Below are 22897 nucleotides of genomic sequence, written 5' to 3'. Positions count from 1 at the left end.
GGCTTGTAGCGTCCCCTTGTCCCTGCGGGCTGAGAGAGTCGAGGGGACCCCGAGTCTGTGTCATCCCAGGCTCAGGCCGGGGCAGTGGCCGACACAGGACCACGCTAGTCCTAAGTGAGTTTTCTTTCCTACCTCCCCCACTGGCAGGGTCTCTAAGAAGCATGAAGATGAAGATGGATCAGGCATCTGTCAAACACAATCGGACCTCCACCGGGTGGTTAAGGCAGGAAGGGAGGCTTTGTCTTGGTGCCTCTCCACCCTAACAGCAGGCTGGTGCTCTGCCATGTCCCCTTGGCCCCAAGAGAGAAGGGACACGAGTATCCAACAGAAGACCCAGAGTTAAACATCATGGAGCTCCTACTGTGGCGCAACGGCACTGGGATCGGCGGTATCTTTGCAGCACCAGGATCCCTGGCCCGGCACAGGGGGTTGAAGGATCTGGCGTTGCCACAGCTGTTGGGTAGTTTGCAGCTGCAGCTCGGATCTGATCCCTGGCTGGGAACTCCATATGCTGCGCAGTGGCCAAAAGAGAAAAAAAAAAAAAAAAAAAAATCTGTCCCTCCCCCAACTTCACCAGGTCCCTGCACTGGGAATGTCGGTGGTCCCTGGAAGCATGTGCCACTCAGGCTGCAAACACTAGGGCAGCGCCATCATCAGCCATCCCCACCTTCAGCTCCCTGGGTCGCTCAGAACAATCCCGTCCTTGGCAGGTTCCTGCGGTTAGCTGTGCCATCTGTCAAAGAGCCAAGGTCTAAGAGGGCCGAGCCTGAGAAAGTGTGACTGCTAAGCCCAGGTCGAGGAGCCGAGTGTGTGCCGGCTCCTTTATCAGCTCATGGCCGTCTGGGTGACGGACACTGCTCAGATGGACCACCGGCTGCTCCAGAACTTAACTGCCAAGCCCAGAAAGTGACATAATGCAATGCAATCCTGAACTACCGGCAGCGAAACCCGGCAAAGAAAGAAACAAGGGGCAGGAACCGCAGGATGGCCCCCCGGTTATTCAGCTGCGAGCCTGCCTTCCAGCGGGCCTGGGGCCCAGACAGAAGGGTTGGCCATGGCCAAGGGTGCTGGCAGAATAGGGAACGGAGGTGTGGAAGGAAACAGGCAACAGGAGTCTGACGGCGAACAGTGGAGGGAAAGGCGTGTATGGCTGTGACTATTGTTTTAATTCGGTCCCCGGCAGCCAGGGAGTCAGGCAGCGTATCCGCCAAGAAATGTGGGGCTTCCCCTGAACTATGGAGACCTGGGTCCTGGCAGGAAGGGTTGTGAGGTCAGCCCCGCGGCCCCCCACCCCGCCGCCCACCAACCGGATGGGCCCCTCCTAACACCGCATGTTGCTCCCAGCTCCACTGCTCCAATGGGCTCCCCAAACCAGCCCAGGCCCTCAGATCAAGAGTGACTTTGCACATACAGCTTGCAGTGACCGATTCTGCATCATTCGAGAGAAACTCGAGACAGGATTCAGATTAAACATTCTTAAGAGGTTCACCAATACAACAAGTCTATCCTGCCGCTGGGATTAGTTTTACACGTTTGCTGGTGCCAGGATCCAGCCAGGTTAATTTAAAAAAAAAGAAAGAAAGAAAAAAAAAGAGTGTGAGGGGATTAAGAATATTGGATTTTTTTTTCCCTTTTCATCCTTTTTTTAGGGCTGCACCCTCGGCATATGGAGGTTCCCAGGCTAGGGGTGGAATCGAAGCTGTAGCTGCTGGCCTCCGCTAGAGCCACAGCAACGCCTGATCCAAGCTGCGTCTGCGACCTGCACCACAGCTCACGGCAATGCTAGATCCTTAACCCACTGAGTGAGGCCAGGGATCAAACCCCCAACCTCATGGTTCCTGGTCAGATTCATTTCTGATGTGCCACAACGGGAACTCCTGGATTTTTTTTTTATTTTTTATTTATTTTTTTATTTTTTGTCTTTTTGTCTTTTGTTGTTGTTGTTGTTGCTATTTCTTGGGCCGCTCCCGCGGCATATGGAGGTTCCCAGGCTAGGGGTCTAATCGGAGCTGTAGCCACTGGCCTACGCCAGAGCCACAGCAACGCAGGATCCGAGCCACGTCTGCAACCTACACCACAGCTCACGGCAACACCGGATCGTTAACCCACTGAGCAAGGGCAGGGACCGAACCCGCAACCTCATGGTTCCTAGTCGGATTCGTTAACCACTGCGCCACGACAGGAACTCCTGGATTTTTTTTTTAATTTAAAAAGTAATTATTGGAATCCCTATTGTGGCTCAGCAGAAACGAACCTGACTAGTATCCATGAGGATGAGGGTTCGATCCCTGGCGTCACTTGGCGGGTTAAGGATCTGGTGTCGCCATGAGCTATTGGCATAGGCTGCACACTTGGCTCAGATCCCACGTTGCTGTGGCTGGGGTGTAGTGTAGGTTGGCAGCTGTAGCAGCTCTGATTCGACCCCTAGCCTGGGAACTTCCATATTCTGCAGGTGCGGCCCTAAAAAGAAAAAAGAAAAAAGTAGTAATTATTGGGGCAGAGTAACTATTGGAAAAAATGGAAATACAGCAATCCACTGAGATAAAAATCACCCATGACTCACCACTTATGAAAGCACAGACAATTTTGTTTCCACAGCAGCCAACGAGCACACTCATTCCTCGCGTTCTCACCAGCATTATCACTACTGTTAGTTTTCCCAATTTGATCGGAAAAAAGAGACACCTCACTCCTGTTGCTTATCTTTCTTTCACTTGCTGATGTTTAGGAGACATACCGATAACGCCCTGTTATAAATACACTGTTTTTCCCCAAATGCTTTTCACAAGTGCTAAGTGCTGGAAGGCATTCAACAGACGTTAACTGAGCACCTATTATGCGCTGGCCCCGGTCTAAGCACAAGGGATACAAGAAAGAACCAGGCAGAGGGAGTTGCACGCCTTTGAGGAGCTTCTATTCTAGCAGGAGAGGCACACAATGTAAGCGGGAACATACAGAGAAAAATAATTTCAGGCACTAAGAAGTAACAAACGGAAGACAGAGCAGGGTAAGAGCAAAGGCGCGCCGGGGAGAGGGGTCCCCGTTTTAGCATGTGCCCTGGGAAGGCAACTCTGAAGAAATGGCATTGGAGCACAGACCCCAATGTTGGCATGAAGCAAGTCACTTGCACATGGGGAGACCACCTGAGGCCCAGGGAACCTGTGGAGAGGCCAGGAGGCTGAAAGGGGAAGGTTAGAGGGGACACGGCCGGACGGTCAGGGAGGGGGGCCAGGATGAGGTGGGAAAGGCACTCGTGGACCGGATCTTTAAGGTCCAGTCGAATGGTAAAAAATAATGAAATTTTATTCTAAGCATACAGTCGGCCCTCTGTATCCACAAGTCCCAAATCTGCGGATTCAACCAAGCGCAGATCAAAAGTATTTGGGGAAGAAAATCCAGAAAGATCCAAAAAGCAAAGCTTGAATTTGCCAAGTACAGGCAACTATTTGCATGGCGTTTACACTGTATGTACAACTACTTACATGTACAACGTCTTAGGCATTACACAATCTAGAGAGGATTTAAGATATGCGGGAGGGGAGTTCCTGTCATGGCGCAGGGGAAACGAATCCGACTAGGAACCATGAGGTTGTGGGTTCGATCCTGGCCTCGCTCCGTTGGTTAAGCATCCAGTGTTGCCGTGAGCTGTGGTGTCAGTTGCAGACGCGGTTTGGATCCAGCATTGCCGTGGCTTTGGTGTAGGCCGGCAGCTACATCTCCGATTTGACCCCTAGCCTGGGAACCTCCATAAACCACAGTGCGGCCCTTAAAAAAAAAAAAAAAGAAAGAAAGAAAAATATATAAGCGAGGATGTGTGTTGGTTACATGCAATACTGTGCTATTTTCTATAAGGGACTTGAGCATCTGTGGATTTTCATTTGTGTGGGGAGCCTGGAGCCAGTCCCAGTGGATACCGAAGGCCAAGTATACCAGGCAGCTGCTGAGGGTGAGCAGGGAGCGGGGCAGTCTGATCGACCTTTTTAAAGGGCACATGGGCTGCTGTGAAGGAACGGGCTGCAGCAGTGGAGAGGATGTGAGCTGGAGCAGGAGAGAAAGTGAGGACATGGTGGCACATTTGGAAGACAGTCAACAGGGTAGGTGGACCAATGGCCGTGGGCAAAGTGTGAGAAGGAGAAAGATCAACGAGGCACCATGCTGTGGTTTGCACGAGTGAGCCAAGCGTGTCGAGGGGTCCCATGAACCATGAGGAGCAGAGGAGGAGGAGGAAGAAGTCTGAGAGGGAAAATCAAGAGGGGACAGGTGCCCATCAGACATGCAAGTGGAGGTTTCAAGCAGACACGTGGTTGACAAATCTGAACTGGGGGTTGGAGGATGTGAGATTGAAATCAGGGATCCTCGGTGCCTGGATGCTGTCAGCGGTCGTCCAAGGAGAGGACGAGGCTACAGAGGAAAGGAGACATCAGGGAGAGCCAGGGACCACCCACCGGGCTGAGGAGTGACAAGTGACATTGGAAAATAAGGAAATTCTGGGGTCTCAACAGGCAGGTGAGGGAAGCGTTCTGGAGAGGAGGGAGCAGGCCACTGCATCGAATGATGCTGACGCTGGATAAGAGGAGGACAGAGACCGGACCAGGGGCTGTGGCACCAAAGGTCACCTGTGACCTTGATGGGGGTTGGGAGGAGTCAGTGCGGTGGCGAAGCTGACAGGTACACTGGGAAGAGGGACGGATGGGCAGGATTGTCCGGCACACTCGCCTCTAGTGGGCCTGGGCCTCAGCCAAATCCGAGCCCTCTCGCCAACATGTGAAACATCCCGAGGAAAATAACAGAAAAGAGAAAGGGTGCACAAAAAGGAGAAAACGGCAGGTAAGTGGCTGAGGCAGTGCCTACCGGCAATTCTCTTTAAGCGTTCTGCTGTAGGAGTTTCCGTTGTGGCTCAGCAGTAATGAACCTGACTAGTAGCGCATGAGAATGCGGGTTCATGGAGTTCCCATCGTGGTGCAGTGGTTAACGAATCCGACTAGGAACCACGACGTTGCAGGTTCAATCCCTGGCCTTGCTCAGTGGGTTAAGGATCCGGCGTTGCTGTGAGCTGTGGTGGAGGCCGCAGATGTGGCTCGAATCCTGCGTTGCTGTGGCTGTGGTGTAGGACGGCAGCTGTAGCTCCGATTGGACCCCTAGCCTGGGAACCTCCATATGCCATGGGTGTGGCTCAAGAAAAAGGCAAAAAAAAAAAAAGAAAAAGAAGAATTTGGTTTCAATTCTTGGCCTCACTCAGTGGGTTAAGGATCTGGCATTGTCGTGAGCTGTGGCTGTGGCATAGCTCGGCAGCTGAAACTCCCATTTAACCCCTAGCCTGGGAACTTTCATATGCTGCAGGTGCAGCCACCCCCTCCCCCCCAAAAAAGTTTTGCTGTAAACTCTTACTTTAAGAAGGGATAAACAGCAAGGTCTACTCTACAGCACAGGGAACTAGATCCCATCTCCTGGGACAGACCCTGATGAAAAAGAATATAAACAAAGAATGTATATACATGTATGACTGAGTCACTTTGCTGTACACCAGAAAATGGCAAAACATTGGAAACTGACTATACTTTAATAAAAAAAATTTTTTTTTTTTGGTCTTTTCTAGGGCCACTCCCGTGGCATATGGAGGTTCCCAAGCTTGGGGTCCAATCGGAGCTGTAGCCACCAGCCTATGCCCGAGCCACAGCAACGCCAGATCTGAGCCTCGTCTGCGACCAACACCACAGCTCACGGCAACACCGGATCTTTAACCCACTGAGTGAGGCCAGAGATAGAACCCTCAACCTCATGGTTACTAGTTAGGTTCGTTAACCACTGAGCCACGACAGGAACGCCTAAGAATTTTTTTTAAATGACACAAACAGCTGATCGATCAAGTGAAAAGAGTTTTGCTGTAAAGGGAACAAAGAATGAGACTGTAGCTGAAAAAGCACATAATGAGGTCAGAGGGAGGATATTTTAAAAATGGGAGCTACTATATGCTACTGGGACTAATCCAGAAGAGAAAGAAGAAAACCGATCAAAAGCAGAAGAGTAGAAATAAAGACCCTGAATAGGCACAAAGGTAGGAAGTTCCCAGGCTGAGGGTTGAATCGGAGCGGCAGCTGCAGGCCGATGCCACAGCTATAGCAACGTGGGATCTGAGCTGCATCTGTGACCTATGCTGCACTTTGCAGCAACACTGGATCCTTAACCCACTGAGCAAAGCCAGGGATTGAACCTACATTCTCATGGATGCTAGTCAGGTTCTTAACCCTCTGAGCCACAGCAGGAACCCCCCCCACCCCTTGTTTCCCCACCCCACCCCCTTTCAGCCGCACCCACAGCATATATAAGTTCCCTGGCCAGGGATCAAATTCGAGCCACATCTTCAACGTAGGCCACAGCTTTGGCAATGAAGGGTCCTTAACCACGGCACCACAGCAGGAACTCCAAGACTCCCCTTGTTTTAAACGTTCACTTTAGCTCACGGCTTGACCTTGATTCAACTAGGAGAGCGACAATATTGCCTCACTTTTATTCCTGACGTGAAAATTCCTCTAAGAAACATCAGCATTTGCCTAAACTCTAAGACAATGCAACGGCAAAGGATGGACGTTAAAATCTCACTATATGCGACTGCCTTCTTCCCAAACGCACTCATTGCTGGGTACCACTCATTCAGCTGGGTACCACTGTTGGTCTCCAATTCACGCCTTTGCCTTCGGGGTGAAGATGAGAACCACTGGGGACAGAGCACTGGTGTCACTTATTTTCTAAGAATGTCCAAGAAACGAGTGCCCAGTCTTCCTTAGATGATATTAGGGCATTTGAAGAGCTGGGGCACATGTGCGTCATTATCTCGGGGTGCTTCTTGGGAGGAAATCAGGCCGGTGGGGGCCTGGGTGTCCATCCTGGCCCTGACATCGATATCAGTAGGTGACACAGGACCAGACCTTGGGCCGGTCACACCTGCTGGCCCAGCACGGTAATGCCCACATCGCAGGATGAGCACAGAGCTCCCATGAGGTAACGTGTAGCGATGCTCTGAAAACTACAGCATCACGTGCACGGGACATGCTCTTAAGAACGGAATCAAATTTATGCTGATTTCCCCCTTGTCTTGTCAGCATCCTTCTCAAAAAACATTTTCCTGTCAACTTTATTTTAAAGTTAATCAATCAACTGTATAATAGGCTGCAAATCAAATCCTCAGAAAACAGGGATTTCCTTCGGAAGCAAGCGGTTTTTTTTTCCTTCTGAAGCAGGCGCCTCCTGCCAAGCCCAAACGTATGGGGGGGGGGCAGTTTTACTCCGTCTGTTTGCCTTTTCTCCCCCTTTTTCTTTCTCCCTCCCGTCTCCCATTTGGGATTTCCAGATTTTAAAGGGCCATCTAGATTTTTTTTTTTTTTCCTAAACCTGAATCTGTGGATTTTGCTTTTCTTTCTACTCAAGAGAACTCTGACACCACGTCTGGTTCTGGCAGGAATTCCTCACCTTTCAACTTGGAAGATGCGGCGTGAAGGACCATACAATCTGCCCCAAAGGTGCCTGGAGATGCACTGAGAGCAGGAGCTGCTTCCATGGCACCAGCACGGAAAAGGCCAACAGCTCCTGAACAAAGGGTGATGCTGATGGGCACTGGGGCAGGTGACAGAGACTCAGGGCCTCGTACATCTGAGGCCTGCCCTCTCTCCAGTGACTGTCCTGGCACAGCATCCACCCAAAATTCACGTCTTGTTTTCTTGCTTGCTTTCTTTTTTTTTTTTTTTTTTTTTGCTTTTTAGGGTTGTATCCACGGCACATGGAGGTTCCCAGGCTAGGGGTCGACTTGGAGCTGCAGCTGCCAGCCTATGCCACAGCCACAGCAACGCAGGTTCTGAGCCTCATCTGCAACCTATACCATAGCTCACGGCAATGCCAGATCCCCAACCCACTGAGCAAGGCCAGGGATCGAACAGACATCCTCTTGGATACTAGTCGGATTCACTTCCACTGCCCCACAGTGGGAACTCCCTAAAGTTCATTTTGATGCCACATCCAACCTCCTTTCATAACTACCCAAAGGCCAGGCAACTCCGAGAGAGGAAGGCTCCCAGCAACCCCCCAAAGCCTAGAATTGAGAAGCAGGGCAGCAAAGATGAAAAGAAAGCAGAGACCACATTAGCTCGACGTGGCTAACAGCAAAGACGATGACAAACCAGGCTATCGGGTTACTGAACCGTCCCCATTCCTCAGCCTGGCGGCTGGGTCTGGTTAGCGAGTCCAAGGCTGTGGCTGGAGATCTCATCCTAGGAATGCCGGCCAGAAACGCTTTTCCAGTGACCCACCAACCAACGAAGCAAAGAGCCCGAGGGCCGGGGTTGGGACCTGGCAAACTGTAAAAGTGCAGACGAGAGAGCCGGGCTGCTCTGAGACCCTGGGGGATTAGTCAGCACCCACATGTGCCGCAGGGAAACGCAACCTGGCCGCTTCTGAGAAGGCCCAGCTCCTGAGGGGGATGCACGATCCGCTTCTCATTCTCAGGGCTGGGTCTTGCACTTGACGGGGGCGGGGGCGGGGGGGGGGTGTTGAAGTTTTTATTTCTCAACAGCTGCTGCAAACCTGTGGGATCAAGCCAAAGCTAACACAGATGGAGGAGTCTTTGGGCTGCTCCTTGGCAAGGCAGGAGGAGCCTTCGTGGGCAAACTCGACCCCTGCCCTTCCACTGAGTTCGGACCACAGTTGGCAGCAGGCAAAGGAAGTGTCCCCACCCTTCCTAACCAAACGTGACCAGAGCCCACTATCCATGCGGTCTGACAGGGAACTCGCCCATCCCACTGTCCAATGTCAAGGCAGTGTACATACTAGAGGCTCCTCGGCACAGGCTCCGGAGCCCAGGTCAAACTCCGCTCCAGCCACTCGCTAGCTGGCAACCTCAGGCAAGCTACCCAGCTCTTAAGTTTTCTTTTCGTTCCTTTTTTGGTCCTTTTAGGGCTGCACTCGTGGCATATGGAAGTTCCCAGGCTAGGGGTCAAATTGGAGCTGCACCTGCCAGCCTATGCCACAGCCACAGCAATGAGGGATCTGAGCCACATCTGTGACCTACACCACAGCTCACAACACTGGATCCTTAACCCACTGAGCGAAGCCAGGGATCGAACCTGCGTCCTCATGGACACTGTGTTGGGCTCTTAACCCCCTGAGCCACAACGGGAATTCCAACACATGGTTTTCTCACTTGCAAAATGGGGATGACAGTACCTGCATCGCACTGGGCTGTTGTGAAGCTTAAATGTGTTACATAAAGTGCTTGGAATAGGGCCCGAAACAGACTAGGGTCTATTATAGGTGTCAGCTGCCATTATGAATATCAATTATCATTGTTGCTGTTATTCTTACCCCAGGACCATGCTAAAGGCTCCAGTGGGAACTTGTCCTCACACCCCCAGAGTTAAGACCAAACCTTGCTTCTGAGGCGTGATTCCCAGCGTGTGATTTGGCCTGGGACTAGCATAGCAGTTGGCCAGATACAGTGCTTGGCACATGGCATGTGTTCCGTAAATGACGCTGAGCTAATGGAGAAACGAATGAATAGAAGGAAGAGAAAGAGGAAACACGGTCAGTGGGTCGGCCAGACTGGAGGCCCAGCTCCACAGTCAAGTCCAGCTTGTTTAAAGGGCCTCTTGGACAAGCAGGTTAAGGATCTGGTGTTATCACTGCAGCTGTTCGTGTCGCTGTTGTGTTTTCAATCCCTGGGCCTGGGAACTTCTGCGTACTGAAGGCATGGCCAAAAAAACAAACAGAAAGGCTTCTTGATTCCTTTTTTTGTTTTTGGCCACGCCCACAGCATGCAGAGGTTCCCAGGCCAGGGATCGAACCCTTGCCACAGCAGCCACCTGAGCTACTGCAGTGACAACATTGGATCCTTACCCTGCTACACCACCAGGGAACTCCTAAAGGGCTTTGCCAGGACTAAGAGTCTTCCTTTTTCCTTGAGATCCTTGGGGGGGGGTGGGCACAAAAGGCTCTTTATTTTTATTTTTTGTCTTTTTATTAGGGCTGCACCTGAAGCTATGGAAGTTCCTGGGCTAGGTGTCTAACTGGAGCTGCAGCTGCCAGCCTACGCCATAGCAGTGCTGGATCCGTAACCCACTGAACGAGGCCGGGGATCGAACTCAAGTCTTCATGGATATGAGTCAGGTTCGTTATCGCTGAGCCACGAGAGAACTCCCCAGAAGGCTCTTTAAACTGCAGAATAAATTAACCCCAACAAATCCTAGTGAAATTAGAGCTCCTCTCCCTTTGCCTAATAGTTCCTCTGATCCCCTCCACTTCCCGGCTCTCCTCCGCCTGGAGCAACACAGAGAAGGACCAGTGAAATCAGGAAGAGGTGCGGGTGGGCTGGACCAGGCTGATGGGAACCTCCGCCAGCTTAGGAGAAATCAAAGCCTTCGCTGTGGATACAGCCCTGAAGCCAGATGAACTAGCAGTCTCCCCTTCAGTGCAGCTGGTTCAGAAAGCAGTCCTGCGCCCTAAGGGGCGTAGAGCGGGAGGTTAACAAAATGGCACGTCCCCGACACTTTCTGCAGACAAAAGGCGCCAGGCATGAAACACACCACGCACCCAGCTTGTGGGTCCATCTCTGCTACTCCAGGATTGTAGTAAAAGAAAATGACAAGACAGAGCAGAAGGGACATTAGAAGTTTACTCTTCATTTCTCCAAATCTCAGAATAGCAAAATTTCTAGCTGCTTTACAGCTGACAGAGCCAGGCTGCAGAAGACAGCAGAGATTTCTCGGGTGGGATGCACTTTCACTATCCATCAAAGCGCTGCAGGGGACGCGAAGGTGGAGGGAGATGCCAGGCCTGCCTTCAGGAACCTTACAGTTTAGAAGTGGAAAATGCAGGCCGACCCATGGTGGCTCAGCGGATTAAGAACCTGACTAGTATCCATGAGGATGTGGGTTCGATCCCTGGCCTCGTTCAATGGGTTAAGGATCTGGCATGACTGTGGCTGTGGCGTAGGCCGGGATCAGCAGCTTCAATTTGAACCCTAGCCTGGGAACTTCCCTATGCTGTGGGTATGGCCCTAAAAAAAGAAGTGGAAAATGGTAAAAATGTTGAGTATTACGTTATATCTATTTTACTCCCACACACAAAAGTGGAGCTACAACTACGTCTGTACAGGCGGCCACTGCCAAGGAGAAGTGAGCAAAAAGGGCCAGAAGGAAGCCTGGCTCCATCCTCGCTTAGTGAATGTGCCAGGAATGGCTCTGTGTGTTCAATCAAACACTCTTACTTTGCAAACATTTTCCATGTAACCACTTTGATTCCAAAGATGGGCAGCCCCAAGAACCAGCAGCTCAGGGCTGAGTTCGGTTTGTGTGGGTCTGCTCAATCTCCACTCAACATTTTTGTCACTCAGATGGCAGCATGGTGTGGGTAAAAAGGTGAAGAACATGGTTCTGGGACTGGACTGCCTGGGTTCAAATGCCAACTCTGCTACATCCCTGCTGGGTGACCTGGGGCAAGTTACTTTACCTCTCTGAGCCACTCATGAGTAAAATGAGGATTATAGGAACACTTGCTCCACATTGTTGCTGTTGGAATGCAATGGGTTAATATACATAGAAGGCTCAGAACACTGCCTGAGAACAATGAACAGGGTAAGGGTTCAACAAATGTCAGAAATGAGGAGGAGGCTGAAAGAGGACGCTGCCATTTCTCCTGGACTCTAAGTGGACCCATGGCAGCTGTGGATTCTCATCGTGGAGGAGGGGGGATGGAGGGAATGACTTCTTAGGACTTGCAACACTGGGGACACGCATAGACAGAGGAATTGGGTGGGTGGGAGACAGCTCAACAGAGTAAATGCAAAATTCTCCCAGATTCCTCCTGCTGCGGGGACTTGCCAAGTTAAGAGTCTCACTTTGCTCTGCAAGATATTCTTTCACAAGAGCAGTCACTTCGCTGCCAGTGTGAGGTGGAGGAGCTGAAGCTCCCTCTTCCCTGTATCTCTGTATCCAAGAGATGTCTGTCCCTGCCAGCGCCCCCCGCCCCCACCCCGGCACCTTGCTGGCTGTCAGGAAGCTCCACTTCCATTTCAACTGGTCGCTCCAGAGTGCTGTCACGTACTCTGCTGGCTTTGCTGGGCAGCAGAAATTGACAGAGCATTGTAAATCCACTATAATAAAAAATAAAATAAAATAGACGACTAACAGCACCTACTGTACAGCACAGGGAGGCCCACTCAGTGTTCTGTAATAACCTATATGGGAAAAAGAATGGATGTATGTACATGTATAACTGATTCACTTTGCTGTACGCCTGAAACCAATACAACACTGTAAACCAACTATACCCCAATAAAATTAAAAAAAAGAAAAAGAAAAGACTCTGCCAGTTCCCAAGCTAAGGGGTGAACCCTGTGCTTCTATCGGGTGGAGCACGGAACCAGCACCGTCCTTTATCCTTCCGCCAAGCGGACCGCTGTGCTCTGGGGCCCCCCAACCTCGCTGCATCAGTGCAGGAGGGAAACACGTGCAGCAGCTGAGAGCAAAGGCTCCAGGGGCAGACGGCCTGGGTCTCAATCCTGGCTCTGCCCCTCGGGCAATGAGCCCCCCCAAGCCTCACTGTCCTCAGTGGCAAAAGGGTCCTGTGGTACCTACTTCCGAGGGTTAACGGTGAGGATAGATAATCCACATGATGCGCTTAGAACCGTCCCTGGCGCACAGCAGACACCCACACGGGAACACTTCTAATGGGTGTCCCTCTGGATTCTATGAGTACAGAAGCTGATGAGATCTTTCCGATGAAAGCCCACTTAGGGCAGTGGGCCCTGTGCATCATCAAACGGCAAGGGCACTCAAGAAGCAGCATTTCACTACCCCAGATAAAACAGACAGCCAGGAGTTCCTGGTGGCCTAACCGGTTAAGGATCTGGAGATGTTGCTGCAGCAACTTGGGTCACGTCCATGGCACAGGTTCGAACCCTGGCCCGGGAACTTCCCCATGCCACAGGCACCGCCAAAAATTAAAAATAATAAAATAGCCAACAAAGACCTACTGTGTAGCTCAGGGAACTATACTTAATAATATTTTGCAATAACCTAAAAGGGAAAAGGACAGGAAAGAGAATAGATATGTATATGTATAATGAATCACTTTGCTATACACCTGAAGCTCACATGACATTATAAATCACCGATACTTCAGTTAAAAAAATTTCAGAGGAGTTCCTGTTTTGGCGCAGCAGAAACGAATCCAACTAGGAACCATGATGCTGCAGGTTTGATCCCTGCCTTGCTCAGTGGGCTGAGGATCCGGCATTGCTGTGAGCTGTGGTGTAGGTCGCAGACATGGCTTGGATCTGGCATTGCTGTGGCTCTGGCGTCGGCCGGAGCCCTGGACTGGGAACTTCCACGTGCCGTGGGTGTGGCCTTAAAAAGGACAAAAGACAAAAAAAAAAAAAAAAAAAAAATTGGGGGGTTCCTTCTTTGGCTCAAGGGGATTGGTGGCATTTCTGGAGCACTGGGATGCAGGTTCAATCCCTGGCCCAGTACAGTGGGTTAAGGATCTGGCATTGCCACAGCTGTAGTGTAGGTTGCAACTGCGGCTCAGATCTGATCCCTGGCCTGGGAACGCCATATGCCATGGGGCAGCCAAAAAAAAAAGTAAAAATAATTTAAAAAGCAACTTCATTTAAAAAAAAATTTTTTTTTCCCTAAAGAAAAAAAAGAGCAGTGTTTGACAACAGCAATCAGAACACCACAGGGCCACTGGTCCCTGCCAGGGCTGGGTCCCAGAATAATCCACACAAATAAATACAGACTAGTTTACAAGAGACCTCCTGCCAGAAGGCAAGCAGATGGACTCTGACAAAGGAAGGGAGAGCAGCGGCAGCGTCTCTGCTTCCCCAGCAGCAGCTCTGGGCGCGGGCGAAAGCTCCACTTCTGGAAATGAAGAGACTTTCCTGACCAGCACTCAACCTGTGGGTCCTTCTTCCTCGCAACGGGGACGGGTGTGTGTGTGACGGGTGTGTGTGTGTGTGTGTGTGTGTGTGTGTGCCAAAACAACTAAGTAATGGCCACTAATTCCATGTGCAACCACCAAAGACAAGAGGGGCTGATGGTGGCCATGGCAGCGGGCACGAGAAGACAGAACATTTAAAAAGTGCTGTTGCACGTGGCCCAGAGGCCTGGCTTGGCTGCTGCAGTTTTGCAACCCTGGTGAGGAAGGCCACGGGGGGTTACCATGAAAGAGGCTGCAGCTTGTCTGCAGCCAGCAGTCAAGAGGGAGCTGATATAAGTCAGCTATACACCAATAAAATAAAATTTTAAAAAAGGAGCGGAGAGGAAGTTGAGGCAGGCACGCACTAAGGGACAGTGGCCGCCACCTCCGCCTCCCTCCCTCCCTCTTCCCTAGGAATCGCTCCCCAAGTAACTTCGCTACTAGACTTCCTTTCAGAAAACTGTACTTTCAGACTGGCTTCTCCATCGACACCACCACCAACCAATTCAAGAGATAAGAAAGGATGCCCACTGGAGTTCCCATCGGGGCTCAGTGGTAACAAACCCGACTAGTATCCATGAGGACGCAGGTTCGATCCCTGGCCTCGCTCAGTGGGTTAAGGATCCAGTGTTGCTGTGGCTGTGGTATGGGTCACAGACACAGTTCTGATTTGGCCCCTAGCCTGTGAACTTCCATATGCTGCGGGTGTGGCCCCAAAAAGATAAAAAAAGAAAAAAAAAAGATACCCACAAACATAAACACCAAAATACATAAACAAATAGATGTTTTCCTCTCACCCTTTTCCAAAAGTGCTGAAATGAAGCAGATTCCTCCATTCCTCTCATTCAGCTCGGACTTAAAGTCCTGTTCCCCAACCCTTGGAACCTGGTCCCACTTGCAGCACCCATGACAGAGGCTCACGACGCTGCCATACGACCTTCTGCCCTAACGACTCAATAGGCCAGGAGATGAGCCGCTGCCAGGAACACAAAGGGACATGTGGGTGCCAAGTTCTTTCTGGTCGACACCACAGATGGGGGGGCGGGCTGCTCTGTTTCCCCACTGCAGCGTTCACACGCTGACAGAGGGATTTCCTAAAGCCCATCTGGTATAAAAGCCTCGACTGGGCAGAGTGGTTTGGAAGAGCCAGGGGGTGGCCAGCAGTCGCAGATGCCATCAAGAAAGAAGAACTGAAGATGTGGCCGGGAGTTTTCAGAGGACAGAGGCCAAGGAGCCAGGCTTGGTCTGGAATCAGAGAGACCACGTCCCAGCCCGCAGGGCGGTCGCTTCTGGGGGATAGGGTTTCTGCGGCTGTGTCATCGTGGATCCCTCTGCTGACACTATCGGGAAAGTTTGCCCACACTCACCCTGAGCAGTGTGTTTTTACTGGAACACTGGGGGCTTGTGTCTGCCACCTCCTTTGAGAGATGTGTTCCCACACAGAGTTCAACCCAGGCTGCTTAAGTTCATATTAAGGAGAGGTAAATTCTGAGCTTCGGCACCCCAGGTTTCTATAAGGGCCTATGAGGTTAAAACAAAACCAGAAGGGAAGAAAGCAACCCTAGGCACAAAGGATCGGGGAAAGGAAGAGTACCAGTCTTGGAGATGTGGGCATTCTGCTGGAGGAAGCTGCTTGTCAGGGCAATGGTATCGCCCACCCTCCCCCCTCCATGGCAAGAAAATGGTAGATGCCATCAATTCACACTCACACACACACTCCCTACACCCCCAACCAACCCATCCCTTGTAGCGCAATACAAAATGTAAGGCCATCAAAATCTGGAAACTGGCTATAGCTGATGAAGGGACTTTTGCAAAACAAACAAACAAAAAACCCTACAACAACCAGCAAGGTTTTGTTTTCTTTTAAATTTAAAAAAAATCCACATTGGAGTTCCTGTTGTGGCGCAGTGGTTAACAAATCCGACTAGGAACCATGAGGTTGCGGGTTCGATCCCCGCCCTTGCTCAGTGGGTTAAGGATCCAGTGTTGCCGTGAGCTGTGGTGTAGGTCACAGACGAGGCTTGGATCCTGCATTGCTGTGGCTCTGGGTGTAGGTCACAGGCCGGCAGCTACAGCTCTGATTAGACCCCTAGTCTGGGAACTTCCATATGCCATGGGAAGCAACCCTAGAAAAGGCAAATAGACAAAAAAAAAAAAAAAAAATCCATACTAAGAAATCTTTTTCATCTGCAAACAGACCTTCGCCCAGGAGACGGTGTTAGCGCAGGTTCCTGAGGTGGGACAAGCACGCTCCCCCAGCCGCCTCGGCTCTGGGTGGGCTGACAAACCACGACCATGGAGCTCCAGGCTCTGATTTTCTACTAACTCTCAAACTCAGCACTTGAATGGCATGTCCAGCATGGACGTACTCACACAATAGGACCCTTATAGGCAGGGACCACAGTGAAAAGATCCATCGAGAAAGAGAGTGCGATCTCATCAACTACGGGAACAGGGGACTTAAAGATGTGACGTGATCCGCCCAGGCAACAGCAGAAGCGAATTGCACCCTTGCAGGATCCGATGGTGTTCATCCTGCCGGGGCTCCAAACCAAAGATCATCTTGTGTCTCCTTCATGAGACCAGCTCCTCCAGGGAACTCGATCTTACGATGCTTTTGCATCCTTGGTGCCTCGCATCCAGTAGGTGCTCCGTAGAGCAGGATGACGGTGATGATTTGATGGGATGTTCAGGCCAAGAAAGGGGTATGGTTCGTAGCTTCTCACTTTCGACTCTACAGATGCAGCATGAAAAACAAGCAAGCCTGTATTTCATCCTTGCACATTCACAATGGTTCCTCAACAGCTACTAAATAAGCTGTTATCCAGAAAAGAAATCAGGCGAACAGCTCAAAACTCAGCTTCCAGGAGATCAGGAATGCGATTGCGTAACACCCACTAACCCAAGTGCTATAAATTACACGTCAGCAGACTGAGCATTTCCATGTCCTCTCTCCAAATGAAATCAGGGGCAGGAAGTGCGGTGTGTGAGAATTTCAGAGATGTTTATCATTTCAGCACCACCCATACCTGTTCCACCCTGGAGCCCATTAGCACTCAGCAGAGTGCACCCTTCAATTTCCTACTTGATTGTTCGTTCATCAGGGTTTTCTGTTTGGTCCTTTTTCTTTTTTTTTTCCCCCTTGCCCTGGCAGCAGAGAATGCTCTGTTTCTTGGCAGAACTTTCTGAATGCCCAGTCAAACCCCTTGTGACCACTTTCCTGCTTCAGGAAGTCCCCCCCCCCACCCCGGAGCCCCAGCCAAATGACAAGAGGAGGAAAGGAAACATTTACAATGATGTGAGAAATTCCCACTCTGGGGAAAAAAAAAAAAAAAAAGATCAAAGCAGAAAGTCATCAGGGAGCATTCTGCACAGAGCCTGGCACAGGAAGGTCCTTCCATAAACTGGACTGGATTGGTCCATGATGGGAACAACACTGCCTCACTCCAGCAAGCCCGGCTCCTCCAGAGCTGTGAAACCAGAGTCTAGCCACGCTGCTATGTGCTCCAGACCAGCTGTCTCCTGAGCAAAGGGAATCGTATCCCATACGTAGAAGCTGTGCTCGCTGTGCTCCGAGACGCCTTTATCTAGAAATGCATTGTGCCTGCATTGTTCCCCTCCGCCAGCCCTCGAAATGAAAGGGTTCCCGGGCACAATGAAATAAAGAACAGCAGGGAGAGAGAAAGAGGGAGGTAAATTGTTTGGAAAAGTAGAAGACGGGGTGGAAAAGATGAAATTCAAGACAGATGTGTGAGAGCTGCAAACATATGTCCTTGAATTTATGCATCCAAGTGATTCATGTAGATTAAGTAAGAAAGAGCTACGTACCCGGTACGGAAATAAATATGGGTGTCGGTACAGAACAAAGTATCACATCCCCCTGTTCTTACAAAGAAACATCGGTTCGCATCTCTTGTTCTGCTAAATAAAGCTGTTAGAAAACAAGGCAAGGGAAGGATCTGAGATGAAATTATTAATTAAGCCGAGAGTCTCTGTCACTCTCAGCGGGATGTCAACTACCACCAATTTATTTCCAGTTATTGAATGTTATTTCTTATCTGTGAAAGGTACGGCCGCTGCTTGCTTTAACATGAGCAGCATTAAAAAAAAAAAAAAAAATCAGAGTATTTGCCAAGTTAATGTCTGACCATTAAGAAAAAAAAAATCAAGCAGGAAATTTCGACGGGCGTTTCCACAGAAACACAAAAGTCTAAGACACTGGCCGGAAAGACATTTTTACAATGCAGTATTAGTGTGTGCTGTTGAACTTTCAAACAGCTAACTCCAAGGGGCCGCCACACAATTGGTTCCAAATGCCTTGTTCAGAGAAAAAAACACGGGCGGCCCGCCTTGCCGGTTACTGGCTCTCGGTTTGAGACTTCAGATAGAAACAAGAAAGAGGAAAACACAGTGAAGGGCCTGGCTGGCTGCAAGATGCGCTGGTTACATGGGGCTGAAGCAGCATCCGAGGACGTGATACAGGTGCTAAGGAGCATCCAGGTGGGTTGAGCATCACCCTCGGCAGAACAGCCGGCCTACACCATGCACAGGCCAAGGCGCTCATTCAACAAGAGGCATTTACCCAGCATCAGAACCCTACCAAGTACGTGCGCCGGATGCTATGGGCTATAGAGATGCAGGACAAAGGTCCTGCCTCCCAGGGAGGAATGGCTGACAGGTACCCGGACCTGCTCGCTGTTGGGATGCTCCACCCGAGTTGCCGGACCCTGTCCCCACAGTGGGGACCCTGGGAACATGTCTGTTCTGTGGGTGCCCACGTGGGGCTACAGGAGACTGTGGCAGGTGTGGACGCTGGATCTGAGCCCAGTCCTACACTCTCCTGGGACTTGAGAAATTGAAAACAAAGTCTGATGCAGTAAGGGCAGGGCTTCCCAACCAGGGTGCCTCAGAGAGGCTAGAGGGGGGGTCCACATCCATCCTCTCAGCCCTCTGCGCAGCTTGAGCCCCCCACCCCCACCCTTCCACACGCCCTCGGCCTCTGGTGACAACCTGCCTCGTCCTTTTATCCCAGAAGACACACAGTGATCATTTCCTAAGTGTGCAAGGATGTGGAGAAGGTGAGGCACGGTGAGCCGATAGTGGAGGTGGGGACAAAAACTCATGTCAAATGAAATACAAAAAAAAAAAAAAAAAAGGGAGTTCCCGTCGTGGCACAGTGGTTAACGAATCCGACTAGGAACCATGAGGTTGCGGGTTCGGTCCCCGCCCTTGCTCAGTGGGTTAACGATCCGGTGTTGCCGTGAGCTGTGGTGTAGGTTGCAGACGCGGCTCAGATCCCGCGTTGCTGTGGCTCTGGCGTAGGCTGGTGGCTACAGCTCCAATTGGACCCCTAGCCTGGGAACCTCCATATGCCGCGGGAGCGGCCCAAGAAATAGCAACAACAACAAAAGACAAAAGACCAAAAAAAAAAAAAAAAAAAAAAGGAGTTCCCGCTGTGGTGCAGTAGGTGAAGGATCTGGCATCGCCACAGCGGTGGTGCAGGTCACAGCTCCAGCTCGGACTGGATCCTTGGCCTGGGAACTTCCAGATGCCGCAGGGGGTGGGGGGGAGGGGCAAAAAAATGAAAAAATAACATGGAGGCAGGAATGGCCTCGCTGGGGCAGGGACAAGGAAGGAAGTGACATCTAGCACAGCCCCCAATTCTTAAAGAAACAGAGATAGGACAGTGAGGAAGAGGGACACCAGAGCGTCGAGAAGCAAATGAGAGGCGCGGCACAGTCCCTGAGGGTGAGCGGGACCCGTTTCTGAAACCCCGCTGCGCCCCAGCTGAACCTTATTTCCTGAATCTGGTTCCCTGGGTGGTGAATAACTGTATTCTGAGAGCCGGGGCCGAGCTGCTGATGCCAGCTGGGTGAATTTCTGTTCTTTGTAAACAAGTCCGAACGAAGACAGATGTGGGGGGTACGTGCGCTCCCTGCTTCACACACTGAGGAAGAAAAGCAAAATTATGTTAAGCTTTTAACCCTTTCCAACCTCCTTCTCCTCCAGGCCTCTTCTCTCGTCACCGCAGGAGCCTTCCCCGGGCTGGGGACGCAGAGACGGGAGCAGGCGACGCACCGAAGATGACGGAGCAAATCGGGAGCCAGGGCCTCTGCTCTCCGCCAGCCACCAACCCTTTAAATATAGAACTCTGACATGTGAACCCAAAATACTACACGTGGATGGAAGAGAAATCTGCCGGCCTCTCTGACTTTTGGGTCAAAGGGAAGGTGGCCGGGGGGGACACGCACTGTCACAAACTTGCCGAGAAGAAAGTAGCCTTTTTCATGTGTTTTATATCCTTGCAAATCTCTTTTGTTTTTATTTAAAATGTTTTATCGTTTTTATTGATGTACATTGAAATACATATAGAAATATAAATCTTATAATTGAAATGCACACACACACATTTTTAGTTCCCAAGGAGAGGGTGGCGCTCCTTTCAGGGACATCTTGCATTCTTTGTGGCTCCAGGAAACAGTGCCCTGAGATGAGTCAGAAGGGAAGAAAGCCTGAGGTTTCTTCCACAAGACACGATGCATGGCTACTCTAATGAAAGACAGGGAAAAAAAAAAAAAAAAACCATGTCCGCTTTCCCAAGGTATAAGAGCATGTGTGACATTCGGAAGCAATACAGCAAGTCCTTTCCAACTCTGAGTCTCCAAACACAGCTGGGCGAGGGGCGGTCCTCTGCAGACGCTCCAAGGCCAAGGACATGGGCACCTTCCTGTGCGCTGATTCCAGAAGCCACTGGTGCCACCGAACCCAAACAGCCGGGGTGCGTAAAGTTTCTGAGGTTGCAAGTGGCCTGACTTTCTCCTCCGGGACAGAGAGGTCCCAGTGAATCAGACCTTGAATATGCCACTAATCACTCGCCTCCGGAAATGTAAACTGCTGAGGCCTTCTGAATAGAAACCACACGCAGATGGCTTCCCCAGAAGAGCGCACGGGCTTTCTGGGACACGCTGACCACTTTCAAGAGCGCAATAATCCTGTCAACCTTCAGCAGAACCGAACTGTTAAATGTCAACAAGCCTCCAGCGGGGCTCCGGACCACCCAGACAATCATCTGTGTCCAAGAGCAGGGAAATTCACCCAGGACGCCACCGTGTCCTGAGGCTCTGTTCTCTGCTTGCACCAGTGCCGATCCAGGGCTCCCCAGGCCGAAACGAAGGAGGCCGGGACCGAGCTGGGGAGGTGGGGAGGCCTGCTGGCTCCTCCGAGGGCCGCTCCAGCTGCAGACGGCGTGGGAAATGCCCAGAAAGCAGGAGCCGAGGCCGGCAGGGAAGCTGAGAGGCAGCGGGTGCGAGGTTCCCCGTGTCCCCACCCCCGAGGTCACCGCGGGGGCCAGGCAGAGAGAGCAGAGGGACGTGGGCCAGGCTGGGCCAGCGAGCTCACTCCTCCGACAAAGTCACTTCCGCTGCCAACCGGGAAGGTGGCTGTCCTTGCCTCGCCCGGTTGTTCTAAGCATTAGACGAGATGGAAAATTCAGATGGCCCAGACTTCCCCAGCGCAGTGGTTCACATATTGCATTTACAGTTGGTGCCCCGCAACTCTCTTATTGACTTATTTTGCTTTGCATAAATCTTTTTTCAAACATATTTGGAAAGGAAATTCGATATTGCGGTTGTAAACAGAAAACCAGGACCGCTGACCATAAATAGAGTGTCAAATAAAAAGAACAAAACTCAAACAATTATTAAATTTGATCCAGCCCCTGTTGCCGGCAGAAGGCTTGGAGGTCTGCTTTCTCCATAGAGAAGGGGATGAGAGAGTGTTCCAGAGCGCTCAGGACGGGGTGCACGTCAAGACTTCCTCCGGCTCTAACCAGAGACTTGAAACGAAGAATGGAAAAACATGATGGAGCAAAACCAGCGGCTCCAATCCCAGGAACAGCCCTGCCACCTCACATTCCTTAGGTGCTGTGCCAGCAGAGGCAGTGGTGAGAAGGGAGATGGGGGGGCATGCCAGCCAGGGCCCCATGGTCTCCAGAAAACTCTGCCAGGGAGGAAACCCTGCTGGCTCGATCTCAGCTTTCCTGCCATGTGGGGACATCAGGACAGCTTCTCTGCCTCAGCCACGGCCCGTGGCGCCTCCATCAAGGAACCTCATAAAATTCACCCCGACCAGGAAGCTGGCAAGGTTCCCCCAAACACTTAGGGTTACACTTATGCCAAACTTTATCGGCCCTTATGAAGGAGGCCTGGAGTTCCAGCAAACACTGCACAGGGGAAGAAAAAGCTTCCCCAGTGATGCTTTCTTCTTCTTCTTTTTTTTTTTTGGCTGTACCCGCAGCCTATGGAAGTTCCCAGGCCAGGGATCGAACCTACACCTAAGCAGTCATCAGCACCACTGCAGAGACAACCCTGGATCCTTAACCCACCGAGCCACCAGGGGACTCCTGTTCAAGAGATTTTAGATGATCACTCTCTGCTCACCTGAGCAAGGTTGTAAAAATTTAAATGTTTTCCTTTTTAAATTTTTTTTTCTTTTTATGGCCCCACCAGTGGCATAAGGAAGTTCCCAGGCTAGAGGTCAAAATCAGAGCCGCAGCTGCCAGCCTACACCACAGCTACAGCCACACCGATCCCAGCCACGTCTGCGACCTACACCACAGCTCACAGCAACACTGGGTCTTTAACCCCCTGAGCGAGGCCAGGGATCGAACTCACATCCTCGTGGACACCATACCAGGTTCTTAACCCAGTGAGCCACAGCGGGAACTCCAAACGTTTCAATGTTTGCACACCCTAACGCAGAGTAAGAGGAGAGGCTGAACGTAGTGGCCCCAGCAACTCAGCCCTCAAATCTCCTGGGTCCCATTGTGTCCTAAGAAGCACCAGGGACAGCTATGCCCCGAGAGAAAAGGTATCACTTTCTACCCAACCCAAAATATCTCCCCTAAGGCTAATAAAAAATGGACCACTCTCCT

At 51.1% G+C, this 22897-nt stretch overlaps 1 protein-coding gene and 1 long non-coding RNA gene across 2 annotated transcripts in view; one reads left to right on the top strand and one right to left on the bottom strand.

Annotated features, from left to right (window-relative positions):
• NXN (nucleoredoxin) overlaps positions 1-22897 on the bottom strand; it is a 166261-nt gene that overhangs the window by 24582 nt on the left and 118782 nt on the right. The window lies entirely within an intron of this gene.
• LOC102157703 lies at positions 19534-20274 on the top strand. Its single transcript, XR_297679.3, has 2 exons — positions 19534-19713; positions 19975-20274. It is a non-coding gene; the product is annotated as an uncharacterized LOC102157703 (long non-coding RNA).

This window comes from Sus scrofa, chromosome 12, assembly GCF_000003025.6.
Source record: "Sus scrofa isolate TJ Tabasco breed Duroc chromosome 12, Sscrofa11.1, whole genome shotgun sequence".
In the NCBI taxonomy this organism is placed as follows: domain Eukaryota; kingdom Metazoa; phylum Chordata; class Mammalia; order Artiodactyla; family Suidae; genus Sus; species Sus scrofa.
This window is presented reverse-complemented; position numbering and strand designations above follow the sequence as displayed.